The sequence below is a fragment of the Kogia breviceps genome, chromosome 15 (assembly GCF_026419965.1).
Source record: "Kogia breviceps isolate mKogBre1 chromosome 15, mKogBre1 haplotype 1, whole genome shotgun sequence".
Taxonomy (NCBI): domain Eukaryota; kingdom Metazoa; phylum Chordata; class Mammalia; order Artiodactyla; family Physeteridae; genus Kogia; species Kogia breviceps.
The window spans coordinates 51,711,987-51,739,522 of record NC_081324.1 but is presented as its reverse complement, the minus strand read 5'-3'; the positions used below and the strand labels follow the sequence as shown (position 1 = coordinate 51,739,522).

The following is a 27,536-nucleotide window of genomic DNA, read 5'->3' as shown; positions in this document are numbered from 1 at the left end:
GTATATTCTGGAAAAAGCCACCCTCTCCTCCTTCTACACCTTTAGAAGCCAGGTCTCCTTCTAAAGGAGACGGTGCAATCAAGTGATTTGGGAAATGCTACTGTTGGAGACTTCTGTATGTGCTGTCGGGAAAGAAGGAATATAAAAGGCAATCGCTGTTAAAATTGAGGGAAGAAATAAGTTTATACCTTAATTTTCAGTTTCTACAAATGTCTAGAAAAAGGCATACTTCCCAGCAGAGGCAGGTTAGAGGAACATCCTAGAGGGGTGAAGAGTTCCCTTGGAAGTCATGGGAAACTTAACTGATCATAAAGAGAGGAGGGGAAAAGAAAAAGGAAGAAAGGAAGGAAGGAAGGGAAGAGGAAAGAAAGAAAAAAAAAAGAATTGGTAATTCAGTTCATACGTAATGCGAATAATTGTAAGAGAATTTGAGAAAAAGATTTCTGAAAGAAGCAAATAAAAATTGACGTTAACATGGATTTTCATACTTGTTCATTATTCATTACTTTAACAGTCTTTTTAGTTTATAAGGTTGTAGTTCATGGAAAAAACTTAGTTGTCATTCAACAAAAGCAAGTATTCTTTCTCTTAGTAACACACAAGCAACGTCAGACACAAGGAATTGAAAGTGGCATTTTTATTTTCATTTGGGCAACTTTGGGGGACAGATGGCAAAGTAGATACAACAAAATTATGATATCCTCTCATCATGAACCTAATGAAATGGGATGAACAATAAATAAACAAAACCGATGAATGATATAAGAGCAGTGCTCTGACACTGGAAACTGTCTCGAAATGGAAGACTCAGGAAATTGATGCCTGGACCAATATAAAAGTCCTCCAGAGAGATTTCTGTGGAGATGAGGCACAGACAAAATTCAGAAAAATCTCATTAATCTTGCCCACACCAATCCTCCTTCCATTTTTGGGAGTGGGATATGCCACCGGGGGTGAAGATGAAGCATGCCTTTCCCGAGGAGTTCTTCCCTGATATCCTGGATAAATCATACCCAACACTGAAGAAGAAACCATGTCTCACTGCTTTCTTTTTCACTGACTGGAAGGGAAGAAGGGGAAATTCTGTCGAAAAATCTCCCAAAGTTAAAATTTTCCAACCACAAGTAAGGCTCTCAGCAGAACAGGAAGAGAAAAGAAACAAAACAAAAGCCACTGAAGATGGTGATGGTCCAAGGGGAATGCATAGGAAGCCCTCAGGGTGGAATAAGGGCCCATCATTTCCAAATCCCTTACTTTTATTTTATTCCACTCAAGTTGAGTGCATTCACAGCTGGGGAGAGGCAGGTGAGCCAGGAGAATTTTTTTAAACTAGAGAAGATTGTCTGCAACAGAAAAATTGACTTGGTGGCACAGCTTGAATTGGGGGAATAATTCAAAATTTGAGGGCCCCTCTCCAGGGGGAACTCGGAACACAATTCCAGAGAAGAGAGCTGAACCAGAGATCAAATTCACCGACCACAATTAAACACAATCCTAGATTTATTCGTTTTCCTTGCCCCAGTAAGAGAAAAGTAGAAGGTGGAAGAAAAACTATCAGAACACACACAGAGGTAAGAGATGGGGAAAGTGTCAGGGAAAATCCATATACAATATATACATACATATGTAATATATATATAATACACATATGTATTATATATACACATACATATATATACAATACATATATGTGTGTGTGTATATATATATGTGATACATGTATAATACACTTTATTTGAGCAAGTAAAAGATCTGGATAGAGCTATATCCATCAAATAAGGATAAGATAAAAAGAAATGACACCACAACTATGCAATGACTACAGCAAAAAAGGGAAGGAATTAGCATAGCTTTGAAAGGCAAATGGAGAAATCATTCTTGAGGAAGACAATAGAAGAAACAAGAATACTTTCTGTTACTAATGTTTTATACCCTCAAAGTACTGAAAGAGGACAGGAAATCTATAAAACAAGAGATGTAAGTTAGATCTGGATCTTTCTTGACTTAGAGCGAAACATTCTTTTTAACAGTTACATGGCATGTCACCTTCCCATCAATGCTTATTTATGCAGTTCCCACATTTTTTGTTATTAAAAGACAGCATGCTGACTGCATTATTTAAAGGTCTCTGCATGACAAAAGCATTATAAACAAAGATAAAGACAAGTAACAGATTTTGAGAGTACATGCAACATATATAAACTGACAAAGGAATTTTATTCAGACTATATAAAGAACTCTGACACATCATTAATAAAAATATAATCCATCTAATAGGAGAATAGGCAAAGGGTGTATGAAAAGGCAGGGAAATCTAGAAGCGGAAAAGGCAAATGTCCAGTGAATAGATGAAATGATAATCAACCTCACTAATAACAAAAATGCAAATTTAAACAACGGGGTTTGCATTCTGCTTCTGGAAAGTATAAAGCACTTCTAGAAGTGCTTTTCTCTAGTCCTCCTGCTAAGTACAGATAAGAACCCTAGGTATTATATATAAAATGATATAAGAAGACTCAGAAAGGTAGTGAAAAGAAGGGAGACCAGCTAGAGACCCTGGAACCCGAGAACCAACAGGGCGTTGAGTCCCCTGGGTTTTCTTTTTGCCTCATACATCCCAGACTGGGGGCTGGAGAAGTGGGCACCCAGGAAATACCAACAGGCACACACCAAAAAGAAGCCCAAGAAGAGCCTGCTCTCTCTGGTCAGAAGCCAGCAAAGGGGCAGCCTGGAGAGACAGAACACTATTAGACAGTAACTGCTCTACCCCAGCTGGATTCCATAGGTAACACTGTGGCCCTGCCCTCACACCGCCAGCAAAGGCTGAGCGGGGAGCTTAAGCTTCCACTCTAGATGAGGTATAATGAGCACCCCTCTGCACCCCACAGCTCCTCCCCAAGTTTGGGTGGTGTCAGAAAAGGAAGTGAGGGGTCAGGCTTTCATGCCCACCTGGTGATGATGGGATGTCCACCTCCCCACCATTGGGACACTTGGGGATCCTGAACTTCCACCCCCAGATGAGGACTCATATCGAGAATATATAGAGAACACTCAAACCTCAACTGTAAAAAAACAATCCAACTAGAAAATGTGCAAAAGATATGAACAGACACTTCATTGAAGTGGATATACAGATGGAAAATAAGCACACATTTAACATACCTGGCTTTAGGGAAATGTAAATTAAGACCACAAAGCAATATCCCTACACACCAATTAGAAAAGCTAAAATAATACTTAGTGACAACACCAGGTGGTGAGAATGTGGAGGAAATGGATCTGTCTGATATTGCTGGAGGGAATGTAAAATGGTACAACCACTCTGGAAATGAGTTTGGCAGTTTCTTAAAAAGCTGAACACTTTCCATACGACCCAGCAATTGCACTCTGGACATTGATCCCAGAGGAGTGAAAACTTGTGTCCGCCCAGAAACCTATATGTGGTGTTAAAAGGCAGCTTTACTGGTGATAGCCCCAAACTGGAAGCAACCAAAATGTCCTATGGCAGATGAATGAGTAAACAAACTGAGGGAAGCCTCATCATGGAATACCACTCAGCAATAAAAAGGAACAAATAACTGATAAAAGCAATAACTTGAATGGATCTCAAGGGCTTTATGTTGACTGAAAAAAGCCAATCTCTAAAGGTCATATACTGCATGATTGCATTTATATCACATTTTCAAAATTACACATAATGACAGAGGTAGAGAACAGATTAGGAGTTGTCAGGGGTTAGGGCAGCAGGAGGGAGATCTTTGTGGTGATGGACTAGTTCTGTACCTTGGTTGTGGTATTGGTTACATGAATCCATACATCTGGTAAGTGACACAGACTATACACACTTTATATCAATGTCAATTTCTAGGTCTGATATGGTACTGTACATTGGGAGATACTGGGTAAAGGGTACACAAACCTCTCTGAACTATCTTTGCAACTTGCTGCGAATCTACAATTACTCCAAAAGAAAAAGGAAAGAAACCCCTATGGGGTGCAATTTTTTGATCAGATTGGAAAACACTTTAAAATTTGATAAAATTAACTTTTGGTAGAGGGCTAGAGAAGAGGGACAGTCATTCTGAAGGGTAGCTGATAGCATCTATGATGGCTAAATATATGCACAATCTTCCAAGAGATTCTAGGTGTTTCCTCTAAAGAAACACCCATGTGCAAAGGAGAGAGACATACAAGGATTCACTGCAGTATTGCTTGGATGAGGGAAAAATGTGGACGGACTAAATGTCCATCAAAAGTGGAATAATAAGTAAATATGGTAAAGTCATATAATGAAATAAAGCAGTTAAAAGGAATTATTACATTCATATGTAGCAGCATGATGAGATTTCAAAAACATAGTGTTGTATGAAAAAGCCAATTACAGAAGACACATATGGGAGAATACCATTTTTAAAGCTAACACATAAAACAATACTATATATTTTCTTTAGGCAAATATATATGAATATAAAGATATTAAAAGCAAAGGTAGGGTTTCCCTGGTGGCGCAGTGGTTAAGAATCTGCCTGCCAATGCAGGGGACACAGGTTCGAGCCCTGGTCAGGGAAGATGCCACACACCACGGAGCAACTAAGCCCATGCGCCACAACTACTGAGCCTGCGCTCTAGAGCCCGCAAGCCACAACCACTGAGCCCACGTGCCACAACTACTGAAGCCTGCACGCCTAGAGCCGGTGCTCTACAACAAGAGAAAACACTGCAATGAGAAGCCCCGCGCACCGCAATGAAGAGTAGCCCACACTCGCCACAACTAGAGAAAGGCCGTGCGCAACAACAGAGACCCAATACAGTCAAAAATAAATAAATTAAATAAATTAATTTTTTAAAAAAGGCAAAGGTATAAAATACTTCACACAGGGTCCTAATCATGCTCACATCTGGTAAGAAGAGGGGAACGTAAGCAGAATATACTCATCAAGAATCACTAGGGTGGGCTTCCCTGGTGGCGCAGTGGTTGAGAGTCCGCCTGCCGATGCACACGGGTGCATGCCCCAGTCCGGTGCATGCCCCAGTTTCGTGCCTCGGTCCGGGAAGATCCCACATACCGCGGAGCGGCTAAGCCCGTGAGCCATGGCCACTGAGCCTGCGCGTCCGGAGCCTGTGCTCCGCAACGGGAGAGGCCACAACAGTGAGAGGCCCGCGTATCGAAAAAAAAAAAAAAAAAAGTATCAGTAGAGTGATTAAAATGAATATGACTTGCAGTCATTTCTTATACAGTTTGTTTTATCCTTTCATTGTACAAGTAATTCACCCCCAAACAGTGACTACTAACATCTTGATTTTTTAAAAAACTTTTTTCCTGTGCATATTTTAACCTAGTTGTGATACTGTATGCATGTGTGTTTGTGTGTGTGTATAATTTTGAATGCAGAGCTTTTAGAAACCCAACAGAAGCACTGTTCCCTGGTATAAACACTGCAAAGTTTATGCAAAAACAATACGTACCATTTATTGAGCACCAAATGATTTGCCAAGTCAGTGCCCTATGTGTATCACACACATTATTCTTAAATCTCACCCCAATCCTCTAAATTTTTATTCTCTCCATTTCCTATGGCTAAATGGACAATAAATCTGAGGCTAGAAGAGGTTAAGCAATATGCCCGAGGTCACAAATGTGGCCAAGGAGTCTGGACTCATACCAGCTGAGGTGTCTCTATAGCTCATGCTACTATGCAGAGTCTAGCAGTCTTCATCCTATGGGGTTAGTTTGACAAACATTAAAGCTGGAACATTTCCACAAAGCCAACTGCGGAAATTCCCATGATTCCCTGCCAATATGAGAGACAGACCAAGGAAGTAAACAGCAGGGCTGCCTTTCCTCAGAAGGGAAAGGGGGAATATTACAGCAAAATTTTCCCTCAAGTAGCCAAAGCTTGGTAAATATCATTCTCCCAAAGCTCCCATTACGCCACTGCTTATCTCAGGAGAGACTTGAAGGAAGTAATAGATGACTCCTGACAACAGCCAACATCCAAGAGAGAATATGAATAGCCTCCACTGATAGACAGCCCTCAGAGATGTTAGATCGCCTTTCTGGTCCTTGGTTTAACAACAAGAGCAACATCTAATACTTCCATAGTACTTACATGCATAAATGTGCCAAGTAGTATTTGAAGCACTGTTATATATAAACTCATTTAATCCTCCATGGTGCCAACTTACACGTAACAGTGAAAGGGATAGAATAAGGCAATAACATCATGTGTAGTATAGTACTGTCGGAAGCAAGAACTTGATCTCCACATACCAGCAAAATTTTTTAAAAATTGGCCAAGTTCTCTTATTAGCACACAGGCTCCACTCAAAGCCTTACACAGCTGACGGTCATCCACAGACCTGAAGGGGAGAAATGATGACACCAGGTTTCCGATGTGTGGCTGCAGTGACATCATCTCTGCCTGTGCTGAGAGTGGGCTGTGCTAAGTCTCCATCTGTGCAGGCCAAGTGGCAGCCATGATATTAATATTTATTGCCCCATTTAGCATTTGCAGCCTGGATGGCAATTCTGAATGATCTTTAACTGGGACACAGATAAATCACTGATCTCAAGGCAGGGGTCAGTCCTGTAGTCCACGTAATGAGCTGGGCGGGAGGGGGGGACTCCCAGTCTAATGCTGCACGTCTTATCTATTGTATTTATGATTTAATTCTACACAAGTGCTGACTATTAGCAATATGCTCCCTGCCCTGAAGAAATAATTATGCAAAAAGAGAAAGAAGGAGCAAGCACAAGTACACTTTGAGCCTCACCTGCCTTCTTGGAGGAAATAGAAATGTATTTTCTCTCCCTTGAGGATGATCTTCTGAGAAATAAAAATGCTTATTTCCAAATTGTAATTGACTATTATTAGCTCCACTTATCCTTTGGAGATGTTAACTATCATGTGTTTTCTCTACTTAAGAAATGAGAGGATTAGTGGTTTGCCCTCTCTTGCACAATTAAAAGTCAGTTCTAGGAGGTCTTTGACCCCAAGACCAGACAGTTCAGTTAAAGTTAAGTGAAGGGTTGAGCAATGATCTAGCTTACCTGAGTGGTATATGGACAGCAAGTACAGGTCACAGGGACCAGAATTCCATCAGGACCAGAATTTCCTTGGAATCTCAATCTGTGGATATCTCCCCCAAATGCTCCAGAGGAGTGATTCACACTCCAGAAGGGCATGTCCCCCACAGAAAGCATATCAGAATTTCAGGGAAGGGGGAAAGTTCGAAAACACAAGTCAATTTCATAATGCCATTTTATATATGAAAAAGAAAAGAAGATGCCTCTTGATTACCTACATGAAGATAAGTAATCGAAATCAAAGTCTCTCTGAGGAGAGCAGGACATCTTGGTTTTCAAAACAGGGTTGTTCATTTAGAAATATTGCTCTAATGTTTAAACTTTCAAGTCTAGATTGACGATGCTGTGTAGGAAGCTCAGAGATTAGGCATGCAGGCTTTGGAGCCAGACTGTCTGGGTTCAAATCCTGATTCTACTGTCTGTGTGACATTGGCAAGTTGCCTTACACTTTCTAAACCTTCATTTCCTCACTTGTAAAGTGAAGATGTAGTAATAAGACCTCATTATAAGGTGTCTTGGGAATTAAATGGTATGATACATGCTAAGTATGCAGCAGTGTTAGACACAGGAAACAGTCAATGACTGTAACTATTATTACTAGCCATCATTTTTTGATTTCCCATTTTTCTCTGGTCCTATTAAATCTTTTGAGGAAATTCAAGTTTTTGTCAAATGTTCAGGACTGTTCCAAATGCATTTTCTCTAGTTTTAAGAAATAAATAGGGAGAGTGAAGTTCATCAGACATAGTTCTAGTGATACAAGAATGTGCTGTGTGTTTTGTACACCTCTCCCTATTTATAATGAATAAACTTTTGAAACAAACAAAAATGTTCTGCTCACCCACCATGGAGCAGACACTGTTGGTTGTTGACCCAAGATCTATTTTCTGATGTCTACACCCTTCTTAATGGAACCCCTGGCCATCTCCTATTGCCACATACTTCAGGGGAAACTAAATCTCATCCCCAGCTAAAGGGGATGGACCTTGGGTAGTTTAAGGCAACCATGGTGATGTGAGAGAAAAACACGAGTCTCTTCCTTGACTGTAAGCCCAGACTCCTTTTGTTCATGGAAAGATGCATGTACCACAGCAAACCCAACACAGGTCCAAATGAAAGCCACTTCTTTTTAATTTCTATACCTTTCCTTCTTCTACTCCCACCCCCAAATTACTCTTTTTTTCTCTCTGTTTCTCAGTTCCACTTGAACAAACACATAATTGTTTTCCATGAGGCAAAAAATAAAATAAAATAAAATACACAGACATGCAGCATGCTGAGAAGTCATTGGGGATCTTCTACTTTCTTTACTCCTAAGAAAGACACATAAGAAAGGATGCCTTTTCTTCCCCTTGTCATTGTCCTGTTTGTATCTGACACCTGGAACTGCTGTTGCCACCTTAAAACCGTGAGGACAGCCCATAGGAGAGCAAAGCTTATAGATTGAAGGGGACATAGTGGAAGGATGTTAAGAACGTGGGTCGTTGATTCCATGCTGAGCCGCTGATTGTACCAATATGAAGCTCTTACTGCCACTGGACTTATGAGAATTAATAGATTTCCTACTGTTTAACCGAGATCGAGCTGGTGTTTTCTATTATTTATAGCCAAAAGTATACTAATACACGGCACATAAAATCCACATTAGAATGTCTTAATATAAACTAGAAGAAGTCAGAAGTGTCTCTCTTATGGTCCTAATCACCCTTGATTTCCCTCAATAACCCCTTTCATTCCCATCACCTCTAAAGTAATCCTACCTACTCAAAATAGTTCTGAATCCAAACACTTCTCCCCATCTCTGCTGCTGTCACTCTAATCCAAGCCCCAATCATTACTTTCCTGTTCGACAGCAGTAGCCTCATAGCTGAATCACCTGCATTCATGCTCGCCCCACTTCTGCAATCGATTCTTTTTCAAAGTGAGATAAAATTCACATGACATAAAATTCACCATTTTAACCATTTTAAGGTATACAATTCAGTGGTTTTTAGTATATTACCAATTGTGCAATCGATCACCACTATCGACTTCTAGAACATTATCATCATCCCCCCAAACAAACCCCATACCCATTACACAGTCACTCCCCATTTCCTTTGCTCCCCAGCCCCTGGCAGCCACTCATACCATCTATTCTTAGCATCTGTTCCACAGCAGCTGGAGTGATATTTTCCAAAGATAAATCAGATCAGGCCACTCCCCTGCTTAAAGCCTTTCAACGGTCTTGAATAACATTTAAATTCCTTAGTTTAACCTAGAAGACCATGCATGACTTGTCAACCTCTCCAATTTCATCTTGCAATATTCTCCCACTTGCTTGCCAGGTTCTGGTCACACAAGCCTTCTCGTGTTTCTTGAACATACTAGCTCATTCCTACCTCGTTGTTCCCTGTTCAGATGCTCTTCACTACTTTGCAGATGGGTGCCATCTCATCCTACAAGTGGCGTCTCAATATCACCTCCCCAGGGAGTCTTCCCTAAGTAGTGCTCCCTAAACCCACTGCTCTTTGGCATCACTCCTTTTAATTTTCCTTAAAACTTTCATCACTCTCTGAAATTATGATGTCCATATTCATTTTTTAAAATTAACAGAAGTCCATAGTTTCTTCAAATTTCCTTAGTTTTTGCCCAGTGTCCTTTTCTCTTCCAGGATCCCATCCAGGATCCCACCTTACACTTAGCTGCCCTGTGTACTTCTCCTCCTTTTGGCTGTCACAGTTTCTCAAATTTTGTTTTTGATGACCTTGACAGCGTTGAGGAGTACTGGTCAAGTATTTTGTAGGATGTCCCTTTATTGGAATTTGTCTGATGTTTTTCTCATGATTAGACTGGAGCTATGGCTTTTGGGGGTACAGCAGAGAGATAAAGTGCCATTGTATTCCTATCATATTCATTTTTTATTAGTTGGTCACCTGTCTCTTCCACTGTTGGAATGTTAAGCTCCATGAACTGTTCTGCTCACAGCTTTATTCCTAGAACCCAGAACAGCATCTAGCACATAGTAAGCCTCTTTAATTAACAGTTGATTGAATTAATGAATAAACTAGAAAAAAATGACCAATGTACTGCCTTTACACATGCATTTCACTGTTTTGCATGTGAAATGAAATACGGGTTAAGAAGATTCTTTGAGCGTATGTCAAAGGCACTAAAACCCTTTCAAATAATCTGGCATATCCGTGAGATAAATCTAAACCCTCATGTGAATAAATAACTAACCCAAGGTCAATGACACATTCAAAATCATTAATGAAAATTGATTTTCCTTCTCTGTAGGGTTGCTTCTCTCTGCAGCACCACAATCCCTTCTGCAGAGTCAGCCATGATTCATGTGTTTTCATTCATTTCTACCCAGAGTCTTCTTTTTCCTGAATGATGCTAGCCTTATGAAATTTTTAAATGAAGATTTGGCTTGGTTGACCCATACATGAAAAGGGGATGGGTGATTTCATGTAGGTAAGTTTTGGAAGGCAGTAATTCTCCTCAGGACAATGAGCTAAAACATGATGGGAAGCTTGGCTTGCCCTGGAGAGAACGCAGGGAGAGGATGACCGAGCCCAGGCAGCTGAATCAAGGGCTTTGACAACTGACTTCATGGATGTACGGGAGCAGGAGGAGTCTGTCGGCAGCCAGCTAAATGCCTTTCCAGGAACATGGTGGAAATTGATTAAATATATATGCAATCACATGAATTGATAGGGGGAACCTGGGGGACGTCTCCAGACATTAGAACACCAAACACCGATGGGGTCTCCCCAGTGGTCATGAAGGAAGTTCATTTTCTGGCACAAGCTCTCAGAGAATGAAATCCCTGAAAGGAAGAACTATTTGTATTCCACTCAGATTTCATTTAACCTTTTTTTTGGAAGCCCCAGTAAGCAAAGTCACATTTGTCAAGGCTTCAAGATGAATGAGGAAAGCTTTTGTGCATTAAACTTGCAGATATTCAGAAGGACTTACTGGAAAGGCAGCCCTGGGCTGGGAGTAGGAAGACATTCACTGTAGCTTGCTGGGCAGTGGGGGTCTCAGCTATCATCACCTCCAATGAGCCAATTTCCTAAATGTGCATAATCCCCCAATCAATTGATTTGATCATGAATTTCCCTAGGTAATTAACTGTGTTGAGTATCTCTGGTTAGTATATTCATTTTTCCTAAATATCCCTCAGAGTATGTGTGACTTATAGATCAAACACCACAAAGTTATAGAAGTTTAACTTACATATCTCATTTAACTAATACTATTATGACATAGTTTGTGTTTCCTTGAGATTAAGATGCCATCGATGGTAGCACCATGGATTTAATATACAGCATTTTAGGGAGAAAGAAAACAATCACAAGAAGACACATTCTGACTTCAGAAATGTTAATACATGGGGAAATTTACAATATGGAGCTGAAATTTGGGATGTCAAAAACCAAGTGAGTGTTTCTAGACACTGAGAATTCCTGGTGACCTCAGTCTGCAAAGCCTATTCATCTCCCTGGTAACCATGACACTTCTTGCGTGCTGGGGTCAATGTTTAGTGTTCCAGATTTCCCAGGACTCCTCAATCAGAGCTGGTCTTGGAGGCAGCCTAGAAGACCATCCTGGTGCCACCTCCCCTCCAATCACTCTGCCTGCTCAGGCTGGACAGTAGGGTAGTAGCCCTCTCCGTTCCTACACCCTCCTCCAGAGGCGCAAGAGTTCAACCCTGCTGCCGCTGCCGGCCACCTTTCTGTTTCTCACTGTCTGGTTTCTCGTCCTGATGAGAATCAGTCCCCACCCACTGTGAATTCTCTAAGGTCCCTTCTGTCTGATCATTCACCCTTCAGTTTCCACCATTCTCCACATTACATCCTGTATGATAATCCTCATACACTTCCATTTTTACCCAAGATAGGCATTCTTCCTCTCTTACAGCCAAAGAAGAATTCTGGGGTTTTCCATGTCTGCTCTAGCATTCTAAAACACCACCAACACTACCATATCAACAACCAACATTTATTGAGCACTTACTGTGTGCCAGACACTGTGCTATGTGTATGGTCTCATAAGTCACTACAACAAACCTCTGAGGCAGATACGTTACTATCCTCTCTTACAAATGAGGACAATGAAGCCTGGTGGGTGGGTCACTTGCCCAAGATGATACAGCTAGAAAAGGAAGGGCCGAGACTCCACCAGATCTGCCTGCTCCGTGGAGCAGGGGCATGACCAGTGCTCTGTGCGGCCTCTCCTTTGCTAGAGGTCTGAAGCTGGTGTACAAATAGCCCTGGTGAAGGGGCCCCTTGCTTACTTAGATGGCGACATGAAGGAGAGAGAGGATTTGAGGACCCAGCTCAGGGTCCCAGCTTGGATAACTGGGTAGACAAGCCGTACCTTTTGCCCATGTTGGAAATTCAGGAGAAGAAAGTGTGTGAAGACTTTGGCATCTACCTTCTCCACGGTGAGTCTTGTCATCCTCCTGATGAAGAACTTCAAAGCCCAACTCACAGCCTGGTCCAAACACTCCAGCCAGTCATTTTCTTGACCTCTTGGACTCCAATGGCTTTCACCTGGACTCCATTTCAGCCATTTACCCTCTTGACTGTGCTTGTTCCTTGAGTTCCCTGGAACTTCCCCACAGGAGAAATCTCACACTGGAACAGCCCACTTGCTGTCTGCCTCTGGGGTCCTGTCAGTGTTCTCACTCTGGTTACTTGCACCACATGTGTGCTTTTGCCTCAGTAAGAGTGGCAAGACTTCAGCCTGCCTTTCTTCTCTGCATGTGCAGCTTCCATCCTGTCGTACTGCTTTTCCTAAACAGCCCGACCCCAAGGTCGTGATCCCTACTTCCTTTTACAGCCTCTTCTCTTGCCAGGGTCTTGTGTCTCTGCCTCCTTGCTCCAGGCAGAGAAAGGGACTAGATATTTCTCTGATTCTAACATCCCACCCATTGAAGAGGCAATACTGTTCAATAACAGATTTTCAGAAGAAAGCAAACTCTGCCACGTCGAATATACCCAGTAATTGTAAGGAATCTCTGTATTTCAGAAATGGGAAAAATGGAAACAGATCTGTTTTAGGATGTAGGGATTAGGACACTTTCAGTTCTGAGGATTGTACCAGCTTCTTCCATGCTCAGGACTCTGCACATACTGTTTTCTCTCCCTGGAATAGAAATCTTGTCTCATTTATCTTTTTAGCAACACTGTAAGATGGGCATTATCATCTCCATTTTCTAAGAGGGAAACTGTTTTAGAAACTTGAAGTTATTTTCTCTCAGAAGGTTACATAAGTAACAAGGAGAGAATCAAATCTCAAACCTAGGCTTTATAACTTCAATTCCGATTTTCCTTGTATTCTGCCATCCCACGGCCTGATCCATTAATTCCTACTTGTCCTCCAAGACTCAATTACAATACCTGTCCTGCGAAGCCCTCTCTGACCCCCTTTTCCAGGTGGAGGTGGGACTCAGTACCTCTTCTGTGCTTCCCTAGTACCTGTACATTCCTCCACTGTGTTTGCAATGACTAGGCACAGAGGTCAAGGATTTTCAAATTTTGTATCTTTAGGGCCAACTTGGGCTCGGCACATAGTAGCCCTTCAAACAATATTGGTTTCCCTTCCCCAAAGCTGTTCAAAGCCCCCCACTGGGCACTGACAGTTTTATCTGTGTCAGGATCATTAGAACTTCAAGAACCACACAAATGGTATCGTTCCTTTTGAAACCTTCAAAAGCTCCCTAAACTATGCTTTCCAGAAGCCTTAAATAGTCAACTTAGAAAGCACTAATCAGTATTACAAATTAAATGTATGCTCTTCTGGCCATGCTATGCTACACACACCCGAAAATCCTATCAGCTGGGGAGGAAACGAATGTCTACCTTGTTTGATGTTTGGCCCTGACTTTTTAAAAAGCCCACGAGTACGTTTTACTGGTAGCAGCAAAGCTGTGATGATAGCAGTCTCCAGAGATAGAAGCAGTAATAGGGGAAATGGAGTCAAAGAACTCTCCCCATGTTATTTCTTCTTTAAAAAAATTGGCCTGGCCGAAGCACTGCTTGGATGACTCATTGATCTCCCACTTTGGCCCAGGGCAGAGCCTCGCCTGCCTGCTGGGTTTTTGGGTGAGTTTCTGGTGAAGCACACAGTACACCATGCAGGAAGTGAGGTCACGATTGTTTTGGCAGTTTGGTTGGCGTTTATCCCCTGGTAGTGGCTGAAGTTTATCAGTAGGCTTAGCCTTTGTACTTTGAGAAACCAACTATTATCTCACCCACAATTTAGAATAATAAAAAAGTCCACGGCAGAAAAATGTGCAGTAAGTAAACATAAAGTACAAACAAGGGAGAATCCAGTGTTCCTGTCGACATTGGCCTCCAGAACACACATTCTATCCATGGTCTGATAGGGCCAGCAAGAAAGCTCCTCCTGCATTCTCTCCCTCTCCTTCTGGTCCTAGCTTTCAGTCAAGAAAAATTTTAGAGGGGGGCTGCGAGCAGAGAAAACAACATCATATCTGTAGTTAACGGTTTATGTGCAGTTGCTTTCTGAAGTGACCCGTCATGGGACACAGGCTTAGGGAGACCACATGTTCTTCATCTTGGAGGCTTGTTTCCTCCTTGGGAGCTGTAATCAGAGCAGTTAAAAATGGCACGGCCTCCACAGCAGTTGCTAGAACTGACTAGAAGGACCTGGGCATTGCTGCTGGTCAGGGAATCTTGCACCGAGGCTTCCAGCACCAGGCAAGGCACCAACTGGATTTCTGATTTGGTTCGAAGTCTGAGATTCTATGAGCGTATGCATTACAAATACACAGAGAAGCAGGATTCTCCTCTAACACTTTGCCCTGGACAGGTCTCAAAGACTATAAAGTATGTAACTGCACAAAAAAGTCACTGCAAATCTTACTTTAAATAGCCAAAGCAATGGAAAAGTAACACGATGTTGTCATTGAAATGATCTAAGATTGGTTAAACAGCTGAGCCACTGTATTATTGTTAACTGGAAAACACACACATAGATGAAGATGTTGAATAACTTGATAATTTACTGTCATTCATCAAGCAAGTTGGAGACTTTTAGTGCAAATATAGTACTTCTTCAAGAGATGTTGTTTTGTTTTTTGAATCTGGAATATATTGTGGGACTTTGAGTATGTGGTTATAAACTCAGAGCACATATAGGCATTTATAGTTTTTAGGACTATTGTTAAAATTATTGTTTAAAAATGATTGAAGGTACATAATGTTGAAAGATAAAAATAAAGCTTGATATAGGATGTGGACCTTACAGATCACCCTGTTACCTGATGTTCTGCAAACATACTCTGAGTGAGAGGATCCCAGCCCACAGTAGCATCGGGACATCTCAGAGGGACTCGGAGTCTCTGAGAAGATCAGTCCTGCCCCGTCCAGGACTGGATCTCCCTTGCTGCAGCCAGATGCAGCTGGTCAGAGTTACAGGATGGAAGTTACTGACAGTGTCTGTGGACAGTGTCCGTGGACAGTGTCTGTGGACAGTGTAGAGTGTTGGCTAAAGTGCTAGACGTGAAGTCAGTCAAAGCACATTTAAATCTCATATCTGCTTCTTGTTAGCTATGGAGATTTGGTGAGTTAATTAATCTTTCTAAACCCCAGTTACCTTTTGAGATTATTGTGAAAATGAAATACATCTATGGAAGGCCAACTTACTAACAGCCTAATTTTCTCATTAGCCATTAGGCCCTCAGGTCCCACACCCTTCTTTTTCTAGATTGATTTGTATTATTCACCCTTAAAACTCTCTTGAATCCCTTTTCCTTCTCTTTCCATCGTCCTAGCCTGGAAATCCCCAACCTAAATGGACCCATCAAGTCACTGCTCAGGGTTTCATCCTAATCCTCTCACCTAATGCGTGGAAGAAATCATTCACACAAACCTCACACTTTTCCACCCTCATCTCCCTCAGCTCTCAGCATCATTTGACACAATTGGTTGCTCCCTTCTTCTTGATTTCTTAACACCACTTTAAAATATACCTTAAAGTTCTTGCCTTCATTGTTTAAATGAAAACTAGAGTTTCTTTCCTTGTCAAAGGACTATGATACGACTTTTCACAGAACAAAGGCACAATGATTTTACTGAAGAGCAAACCGCTTAGAGAATGGGAAGCTCCTTCAAATTTTGGACAGAGCCCTTCTGACCCTTTCTCGAATACAGGCCCTATATTCTCACGGTAAATTCTAGAGTCCTAGAACTGTGTTTCCCGAGGACTTAAGAAAACTCAGAAGGCAAGGTCCGCAGTCCCTGTAACCCTCTGTGTCAGCCTCAGAGTTGGCCGTCAGCTGACTCCTCTTCATTATTCTTCAAAGCCTGAGACTTGAGGAGAGAAGTGGCTCGATTCCATTGGTGAATCACAGGACTCCAGAGAGATATATAAATACCTATTTGGTTTTCTTTCAGGTTCCAGCAAGGTCTAAGTGGGTAGGGGTGGGGCTGGGGAATACCCAGTCTCCAGGGTGTTGACTGACAGGGGGCAGACATGATTCACGGGCCCCGCCTCTCTGCGAGAGAAACTCATGGGGCTTCGGCTAGCACCTGCACTTTCACAAGTGCTCCTCCAGTGCACTTTCTGTCTGCAAATGTCTGCATTCATTTGGAGAGTTTCTTTCTTTCAGTGTCTTTCGCAGCTATTGTAACTGCTAGCTCGAGGGAAGAGTATGAGGGAGTTCGTGTCTTTGCCAGTAGTCCTGGAGGAAAATGAACCCGTTCTCAAAAATGAGTTACTCACGATGTGAATTCATTGAGTAAACAAAGGCTGAATGATAATGGGAAGAGTTACTCATATGCTGTAACAGACACTCACTACCATCTGGTCTCTTCATGACCACATGTTCCTTACTCTAAATGAGGTTAATGGGAATTAATACATATGTATTAGGGAAAGGAGAGCTCCCTGGGGACATGAGCTAAATATCGCACAGTGCTCTTCCCTAGGTAGATGACAAGGGTGCTTGGGGAAGCACTGAGTAATGGTGGAAAGATAAATTACATATAGATTTGTCAATATCTTGCCAATTAAGCTTCCTGAATAGGACATTTCTGAGAAAAATGCTGGCATCTAAGCAGTTCCAATAGTTGCCTTTCCTTGTGCTATTTCACAGGGCAATTCTTTCCACATGGACCTTCCTGCAAATAGACAGTAGAAACATTTTTTTTTAACTTACAAATAAAATGCTTTGAAACTGTATCTGTAGAAATAGTGGTCATTGAGTAGGAAAATCGGTCATCACAAGAGGTGATGCTTGATAAAGAATGTCCCTAAAATGTGTGATATGTGTGGCCAAGCTGTGCATTTCTATCCTACCATTAAGAGCAGAGTATCGGAGCAGATATTCTTGCATACTATCTCTCTTATTCATATCAGGGCTATCTCTAGTCCATGCTCTTAATTATTTATATAATGCCCATATTGTGAAATATATATCATGCATTATGAGCGTTAGATGGTGCTTTTCCATGGCTTCTATCATAGTACTCTATCAACCCACTGTATAAACAACCTCTGTCATACACAGGCCTGCATGATTACCCTGATGAATTGATTTTGTTCAGACCCTGTGTACATATTAGAGCAATGTTTTATCACTGTATAGATATATACACACACTCAATACTCACTGGTGTTAAAATAAATATTGTGACTTTGTGGAGAGAATGGCCTCATTGCATCAGATGGTCCTTATCAGCCACGCAGATAGGAGCACGCCAGCTTATAGCTTGGTTGTCGGGCTGTTTGGGGTGCTTCCCCTTCTCATCCAACCCAGGAAAGGGTTCTGTTCTTCATCAGATCAGATGGTCTAAGTTTGTGTGTACTGGAGAAATCTGAAAGCATTTTGTCTATTCAGTCAGTCTAGTTTGGCTATTCCATTGATTAGCATTTATTGACCACTTAGCTGTGTATCCTGAGCACTGTGGGAAATATTAAAAAACGATAATCCTTTTAAAGAATGTAAGCGTGAATGACTGAAGATCGAAATTGTTCCTTTTTAACCTAGCTTCATTGGGATATAATTCACACAGTGTCCAAGTCATCCAGTTAAAGTGTACAATTCAATGATTTTTAGTGTATTCAGAGTTGTGCAACCATCACCACAATCAACTTCAGAATGTTTCATTACCCGTAAGATAGAACAAATGGCAATCAATCCCCCTCCCCCTCCCCCTAAATCTCCCCTCTCCAGGCAATCAGTAAGTTACTTTCTGTCTCTATGGAATTGCCTGATCTGTATAATTCACATAAATAAAATCATACAATATGTGGTCTTTGTAACAATTTTTTCCCCCACTGGGCATAACGTATTCAAGGTTCATCCATGATGTAGCATGCATGAATCAGCACTTAGTGCCTTTTCATTTTATTCCCTTTTATTTTTTATTCCTTTTTACAATGGAAAAATATCCACATATGTTTTCATTTGTCTTGGGGGGTATAAGTATATTATTGCTGGTAATTCAACATTTAATCTTTTGAGGAGCTGCCAGACTGCTTTCCAAATTGACTGCACCATTTTTCATCACCATTAGCAAACTACAAGGGTTTCAGTTTCTCCACATCCTTGTCAACACTTGTTATTATCTGCCTTTTTGATTATTGCTATCCAAGTGGGTGTGAAGTGTTATCTCATAGTGACTTTGATTTGTATTTTCTTAATGACTAATCTTTTTGTGTGCTTTTTGGCCATTTGTCTATCTTCTTTGAAGAAACATCTATTCCTATTCATTGCCAATTTTAAAATTGGGCCATTTTCTTTTTATTATTGAGTTGTAAGGGTCCTTTATATATTCTAGATACAAGTCCTTTATCAGATACATGATTTACAAATATTCTGTGGGTTGTCTTTTCACTTTCTAAATGGTCTCCATTGAAGCACAAAATTTTTAATTTTGATAAAATCTAATTTACCTAGTTTTTGTTTTGTCACTGTGCTTTTGCTGTCATAAGAAGACTTTCCCTAGCCTCAGGTAATGAAGATTTAACTCCTATGTTAAAGTCTACTATTCCTTGTTGATCTTCTTTCTAGTTGTTCTATTATTAATAATTAGGTATAGAAGCCTCCAAATATTACTTTTGAATTATTTCTCCTTGAAATTGTGTCCATTTTTGTTTCTTGTATTATGGGACTCTGTTGTTAGGTGGATATATGCTTATAATTGTTATAGCTTCCTGATGAATTGACCCTTTTATATTACAAAATGTTCTTTGTCTCTAGTAACAATTTTTGTCTTAAAGTCTATTTTGTCTGGTATCACAATATTATAGCCACTCCAGTTTTCTTATGGTTGCTGTTTGCATGATATATCTTCTTTCCATTCTTTTGCTTTACATCCTGAATATGTAAAAAATTCTACAAAACAATAAGAAAATGACAAACAATCCATATGCTTTACCTATGACCCAGCAATTCCACTCCTGAGTATATACCCAAGACATATATGTGCATATATTTAAAAAGAAAAACCCAACATGCACTAGATTGTTCATAGAAGTAGTACTTGTAATACCCTCAAACTGAAAATAACCCAAGTGTCTGTCAATGGCAGAATGGGTAAGCATTCCTTAGTATATGCATACAGTGGAATATTATATTTCAATGAGAATGAATTGTAATGTGGCTGAATACAATAATGTGGCTGAGTCTCACAAACATGATAGTGAGTTAAAGAACACCTACACAAAAGAGTACATATGTATGAGTCTATTTAGATAAAGTATAAAAACAGATAAAATTTATCTATGCTCAGCCAGAGTAGTGGTTACCCTTAGGTGGAAGGGAAATTATCCTTACTCTCTAAGTTTACCTTAATTAGTGGAAGGGAAAGTGAGAGGCAATTCTGGGAGTGCTGATGTTAGTGTTTCTTGATCTGGGTGTTGGTAACTCAGATGTGGTTACTTTTTGAAAATTAATTGATATGTGTGCTTGTCTATACATATATTATACTTTAATAAAAAGTTCTTTAAAAGGACTATGACTTGAATAATATATGGAATGCTTCGCATTTTTTTAAAAAGTTAGCATATATTGAAACCTGACAAAGATGGCACAAAAATTTTTGACTAAACTCACTCAGGAATACAATACCAACAAATAAAACACTAGCAAATCTAATCTAGCATCATACTAAAAACATAATGATCTAGAAAACCATGAATGATTCAATATTAGGAAATCTAAAAACAACATTGAGCACATCAATAGGTCAAAAGAGACAAACGTTATGCTCATCTTGACAAATATCAAAAGGCATTTAAAATTCAATATCTATTTCTGATAAAAAGTTAAATAAATTACATATAGAATATTCCCTCAACATGATTAAAAAGTTTTCTCAAACCAGTAGCTTACATCATGCTTAAAAGCAAAATACTAGAGCAGTGTTTTCCAAATTTGTTTTGTCAAGGAACATTATTTAAATAATAATATGTTGAAGAACTACCAGTAGGAGCACATGATATAGTTATAAAACTATGTTACGATGGAACTTTTCTTGTTGACTCACAGTTTCAGCTAAGGCTCCCAAATCTGAGAACAAATCAATAGTTGTTGATTATCTCCACATCCTGCACCTCTTGGAAGATGCTAGATTGTCTGTGCAGAATGGGCTAAGAAACTGTGAAATACTCTGCCAGCATTAGCCTACTCCCCTCTAGGCTGTAAAAGGGAAGACACAGAATTCATTGTAATTGAAGAGGCCTGTGTTGACTATTCTTTTGGAATGGTTAGTAGGCCATGTATCTCTCCCATGAAGGAGGGGAAGAGGGTCTTCAAATCAAGAGGCTGGGCTTGTATAATTTGAAAAGCTTGACATGGGTCCCCTTATTAGAGAGAGACAGGAATTGGCGAGTTCCCCATGGGCCAAATGGAATAAAGCTGAATTGTAGCATCTTGAAAAAGACTCTGGTCAAGGTGACTCCAAAGGAGAGATAAACCTTTAGAAATCAAGGTGTTGGTTATCAGCAGTTAAAGGAATGGAGCTGTAGGTGAGAGATTTTAGCAATAGTCATGGTGGGTTACAGAGGAAGAAGCCCTGAAGCCATTTAAGTTGTTTCTACATCTTGGCTACTGTGAATAGTGCTGCAACAAATATAGGGCTGCTAATATCTCTTCAAGATCTTGACTTCAGTTCTTTTGGATAAATACCCCAAAGTGGGATTGCTGGATCATATGAAAGTTCTATTTTAAATTTTTTGAGAAACCTCCATACTATTTTCCATAGTGGCTGGATCATTTTGCTTTCCCATCAACAGTGCACAAGTGTACAACTCCATATCCTTGCCAACACTTGTTGTCCTTTGTTATTTTGAAAATGGCCATCCTGACAAGTATGAGGTGATATCTCTTCATGGACTTCATTTGCATTTCCCAGACAGTGAGTCATGTTGAGCATTTTTCATATACGTGTTGACCATTTGTATGTCTTCTTCGGAGAAATGTCTATGCAAGTTATTAGCCCATTTTTCAACAGGATTATTAGTTTTTTTTGCTTTTGAGTTGTAGGAGTTCTTTATTTTGGAAATTAATTTTTTATCAGATACATTGTTTGAAAATATTTCCTCCCATTCCCTAGGCTTCCTTTTCACCCTGTTGATTTTTTTTCTTTGCTTGTAGAAACTTTTAGTTTGATGTAGTCTCATTTTTGTACATTTTTGCTTTTGTTGCCTGTGCTCTTGTTGTTATATTCAAGAAATTGACAAGGCCAATGTCATGAAGATTTTCTGTTTTCTTCTAGGAATTTTACAGACTCAGGTCTTACGTTTAAATCTTTAATGCATTCTTTTTATTTTTGATTTTTAAAAATTTTGTACTGTAAAACATACATAGCAATTTACTACTTAAGCATTTTTAAGTGTACAGTTCAGTGGAACTAAGTATACTTAAAATGTTATGCAACCATTACCATCATCAGCCTCCAGAACCTTTTCATCATTCCAAACAGAAACTTCATACTCTTTAATAATAACTCCCCATTTCCCTCTTCCCCTGCTCCCTGGCAATCTCTGTTCTACTATCCATCTATATTCTAGGAACCTAATATAAGTGGAATCATACAATAATTGTCCTTTTGTGTCTGGCTTATCTCACTTAGCATAATGTTTTCAAGGTTCATCCATGTTGTAGCATGTATCGATACTTCATTTCTTCTTATGGCTGAATAATATTCCATTTAATGGATAATACCACATTTTGTTTATCCATTCATCTATAGATGGACATTTGGATTGTTTCCACCTTTTGGCTATTGTGAATAATGCTACTATGGACATTGTTGTACAAGTATCTGTTTGCTTTCATATTTTGGGCATATACTCAGAAGTGAATTTCTGGATCGTACTCTATGTTTAAATTTTTGAGGACCTGCCAATTTTTTCTACAGTGGCTGCACCATTCTACACTCTTACCAACAATGTATAAGGGTTCCAATTTTTCCACATCTTGGACATTTATTATTTTCCAATTTTTAAATAACAGCCAACCTAATGGGTATGGAGTGGTATCCCACTGTGGCTTTCATTTGCATTTCCTTAATGGCTAGTAATGTTGAGCATCTTTACATGTGCTTATTAGCTATATGTATATCTTCTGTGGAGGCATGTCTCTTCAAGTCCTTTGCCCGTTTTTAAATTGGGTTGTTTTTTGTTGCTGTTGTTGAATTTACACAACTGATTTTTTTTAACATCTTTATTGGAGTGTAATTGCTTTACGATGGTGTGTTAGTTTCTGCTTTATAACAAAGTGAATCAGCTATATATATACATATATCCCCATATCTCCTCCCTCCTGCGTCTCCCTCCCATCCTCCCTATCCCACCCATCTGGGTGGTCACAAAACACCGAGCTGATCTCCCTGTGCTATGCAGCTGCTTCCCACTAGCTATCTGTTTTATATTTGGTAGTGTATATATGTCCATGCCACTCTCTCACATTGTCCCAGCTTACCTGTCCCCCTCCCCGTGTCCTCAAGTCCATTCTCTATGTCTGCGTCTTTCCTGTCCTGCCCCTAGGTTCTTAGAACCACTTTTTTTTTAGATTCCATATATATGTATTAGCATACAGTATTTGTTTTTCTCTTTCTGACTTACTTCACTCTGTATGACAGTCTCTAGGTCCATCCACTTCACTACAAATAACTCAATTTCATTTCTTTTTATGGTTGAGTAATATTCCATTGTATATATGTGCCACATCTTCTTTATCCATTCATCTGTTGATGGACACTAAGGTTGCTTCCATGTCCTAGCTATTGTAAGTAGAGCTGCAATGAACATTGTGGCACATGACTCTTTTTGAATTATGGTTTTCTCAGGGTATATGCCCAGTAGTGGGATTGCTGGGTCCTTTGGTAGTTCTATTTGTAGTTTTTTAAGGAACCTCCATACTGTTCTGCATAGTGGCTGTATCGATTTACATTCCCACCAACAGTGCAAGAGGGTTCCCTTTTCTCCACACCCTCTCCAGCACTTATTGTTTATAGATTTTTTGATGATGGCCATTCTGACTGCTGTGAGGTGATACTTCATTGTAGTTTTGATTTGCATTTCTCTAATGATTAGTGAAGTTGAGCATCCTTTCATGTGTTTGTTGGCAATCTGTATATCTTCTTTGGAGAAATGTCTATTTAGGTCTTCTGCCCATTTTTGGATTGGGTTGTTTGTTTTTTTGATGTTGAGCTGCATGAACTGCTTGTAAATTTTGGAGATTAATCTTTTGTTAGTTGCTTTATTTGCAAATATTTTCTCCCATTCTGAGGGTTGCCTTTTCGTCTTGTTTATGTTTTCCTTTGCTGTGCAAAACTTTTAAGTTTCATTAGGTCCCATTTGTTTATTTTTGGTTTTACTTCCATTCCTCTAGGAGGTGGGTCAGAAAGGATCTTGCTGTGATTTATGTCATAGTGTTCTGCCTATGTTTTCCTCTAAGAGTTTTATAGTGTCTGGCCTTACATTTAAGTCTTTAATCCATTTTGAGTTTATTTTACACAACTGATTTTTGACAAAGCAATTCAGTCGAGGAAGGATACCTTTCTTTTTTGTTGTTGTTAATATATTGGAAAATGTCTTTTATTCTTTTTTATTTTTGAATATTATTTTATTTTTTTTATATAGCAGGTTCTTATTAGTTATCTATTTTATACATATTAGTGTATACATGTCAATCCCAATCTCCCAATTCATCCCACCACCCCCACCCCTCCCCCCGCCACTTTCCCCCCTTGGTGTCCATACGTTTGTTCTCTACATCCGTGTCTCTATTTCTTCCCTGCAAACCAGTTCATCTGTACCATTTTTCTAGGTTCCACATATATGCGTTAATATACTATATTTGTTTTTCTCTTTCTGACTTACTTCACTCTCTATGACAGTCTCTAGATCCATCCACATCTCTACAAATGACCCAATTTCATTTCTTTTTATGGCTGAGTAATATTCCATTGTATATATGTACCACATCTTCTGTTTCCATTCATCTGTCGATGGGCATTTAGGTTGCTTCCATGACCTGGCTATTGTAAGTACTGCTGTAATGAACATTGCGGTGCTTGTGTCTTTTTGAATTATGGTTTTCTCTGGGCATATGCCCTGTAGTGGGATTGCTGGGTCCTATGGTAATTCTATTTTTGTTTTTTAAGGAACCTCCATACTGTTCTCCATAGTGGCTGTATCAATTTACATTCCCACCAACAGCACAAGAGTGTTCCCATTTCTCCACATCCTCTTCGGCATTTGTTGTTTGTAGGTTTTCTGATGATGCCACTTCTAAGTGGTGTGAGGTGATACCTCATTGTAGTTTTGATTTGCATTTCTCTAATGATTAGTGATGTTGAGCAGCTTTTCATGTGCTTCTTGGCTATCTGTATGTCTTCTTTGGAGAAATGTCTATTTAGGTCTTCTGCCCATTTTCTGATTGGGTTGTTTGTTTTTTTAATATTGAGCTGCATGAGCTGTTTATATATTTTGGAGATGAATCCTTTGTCTGTTGATTCATTTGCAAATATTTTCTCCCATTCTAGGGTTGTCTTTTCATCTTCTTTGTAGTTTCCTTTGCTTTGCAAAAGCTTTTAAGTTTCATTAGGTCCCATTTGTTTATTTTTGTTTTTATTTCCATTACTCTAGGAGGTGGATCAAAAAAGATCTTGCTGTGATTTATGTCAAAGAGTGTTCTTCCTATGTTTTCCTCTAAGAGTTTTATAGTGTCTGATCTTACATTTAGGTCTCTAATCCATTTTGAGTTTATCTTTGTGTATTGTGTTAGGGAGTGTTCTAATGTCATTCTTCTACATGGAGCTGTCCAGTTTTCCAGCACCACTTATTTAAGATACTTTCTTTTCTCCATTGTATATCCTTGCCTCCTTTGTCATAGATTAGTTGATCATAGGTGTGTGGGTTTATCTCTGGGCTTTCTATCATGTTTCACTGATCTATATTTCTGTTTTTTGTGCCGGTACCATATTGTCTTGATTACTGTAGCTTTCTAGTATAGTCTGAAGTCAGGGAGTATGATTCTTCCAGCTCCGTTTTTTTCCCTCAAGACTGCTTGGACTATTCGGGGTCTTTTGTGTCTCCATGCAAATTTTAAGATTTTTTATTCTAGTTCTGTAAAAAATGCCACTGGAAATTTGATAGGTATTGCATTAAATCTGTAGATTGCTTTGGTTAGTATAGTCATCTTCACAATATTGATTCTTCCAATCCAAGAACATGGTATATCTCTCCATCTGTTTGTGTCATCTTTAATTTCTTTCATCAGTGTCTTATAGTTTTCTGAATACAGGTCTTTTATCTCCTTATGTAGGTTTATTCCTAGGTATTTTAGTCTTTTTGTTGCAATGGTAAATGGGATTGTTTCCTTAATTTCCCTTTCTGATCTTTCATTGTTAGTGTATAGGAATGCAAGAGATTTCTGTGCATTAGTTTTCTATCCTGCAACTTTACCAAATTCATTGATCAGCTCTAGTGGTTTTCTGGTGACATCTTTAGGATTCTCTATGTATAGTACCATGTCATCTGCAAACAGTGACAGTTTTACTTCTTATTTTCCAATTTGTATTCCTTTTATTCCTTTTTCTTCTCTGATTGCCGTGGCTAGGACTGCCAAAACTATGTTGAATAATAGTGGCGAGAGTGGACATCCTTGTCTTGTTCCTGATCTTAGAGGAAATGCTTTCAGTTTCTCACCATTGGGAATGATGCTTGCTGTGGGTTTGTTGTATATGGCCTTTATTATGTTGAGGTAGTTTACCTCTATGCCCACTTTCTGGAGAGTTTTTATCATAAATTGGTGTTGAATTTTGTCAAAAGCTTTTTCTGCATCTATTGAGATGATCATATGGTTTTTCTTCTTCAGTTTGTTAGTATCGTGTATCACATTGATTGATTTGCGTATATTGAAGAATCCTTGCATCCCTGGGATAAATCCCACTTGATCATGGTGTATGATCCTTTTAATGTGTTGTTGGATTCTGATTGCTAGTATTTTGTTGAGGATTTTTGCATCTATATTCATCAGTGATATTGGTCTGTAATTTTTTTTTTTTGTAGTATCTTTGTCTGGTTTAGGTATCAGGGTGATGATGGCCTCATAGAATGAGTTTGGGAGTGTTCCTTCCTCTGAAATTTTTTGGAAGAGTTTGAGAAGGATGGGTGCTAGCTTTTCTCTAAATGTGTCATAGAATTCACCTATGAAGCCATCTGGTCCTGGACTTTTGTTTGTTGGAAGATTTTTCATCACAGTTTCAATTTCATTACTTGTGATTGGTCTGTTCATATTTTCTATTTCTTCCTAGTTCAGTCTTGGAAGGTTGGACCTTTTTAAGAATTTGTCCATTTCTTCCTGGTTGTCCATTTTATTGGCATAGAGTCCTTTGTAGTAGTCTCTCACGATGCTTTGTATTTTTGCAGTGTCTGTTGTAACTTCTCCTTTTTCATTTCTAATTTTTTTGATTTGAGTCCTCTCCCTCTGTTTCTTCTTATTTATTTTTTATTTTTTGCAGTACATGGGCCTCTCACTGATGTGGCCTCTCCCGTTGTGAAGCACAGGCTCTGGACATGCAGGCCGAGCGGCCATGGCCCACAGGTCCAGCTGCTCCACAGCATGTGGGATGCTCTCGGACTGGGGCACGAACCTGTGTCCCCTGCGATGGCAGGCGGACTCTCAACCACTGCACCACCAGGGAAGCCCACTCCCTCTGTTTCTTGATGACTCTGGCTAACAGTGTATCAATTTTGTTTCTCTTCTCAAAGAACCAGTTTTTATTGATCTTTGCTGTTGTTTTCTTTGTTTCTATTTCATTTATTTCTGCTCTGATCTTTATGATTTGTTTCCTTCTACTAACTTTGGGTTTTGTTTGTTCTTCTTCCTCTAGTTCCTTTAGGTGTAAGGTTCGATTGTTTAAGATTTTTCTTGGGCTTCCCTGGTGGCACAGTGGTTGCGAGTCCGCCTGCC

General features: G+C 39.7%; 1 long non-coding RNA gene across 1 annotated transcript in view; it reads right to left on the bottom strand.

The window, feature by feature from the left end:
* Window positions 1-17,784, bottom strand: part of LOC136792707 (uncharacterized) — a 52,213-nt gene extending 34,429 nt beyond the window's left edge. The window contains exon 1 of the long non-coding RNA XR_010836915.1: window positions 17,719-17,784. This is a non-coding gene — a long non-coding RNA (uncharacterized lncRNA). The remainder of the gene's footprint in view (window positions 1-17,718) is intronic.
* Between the last annotated feature and the right edge of the window lie 9,752 nt (window positions 17,785-27,536).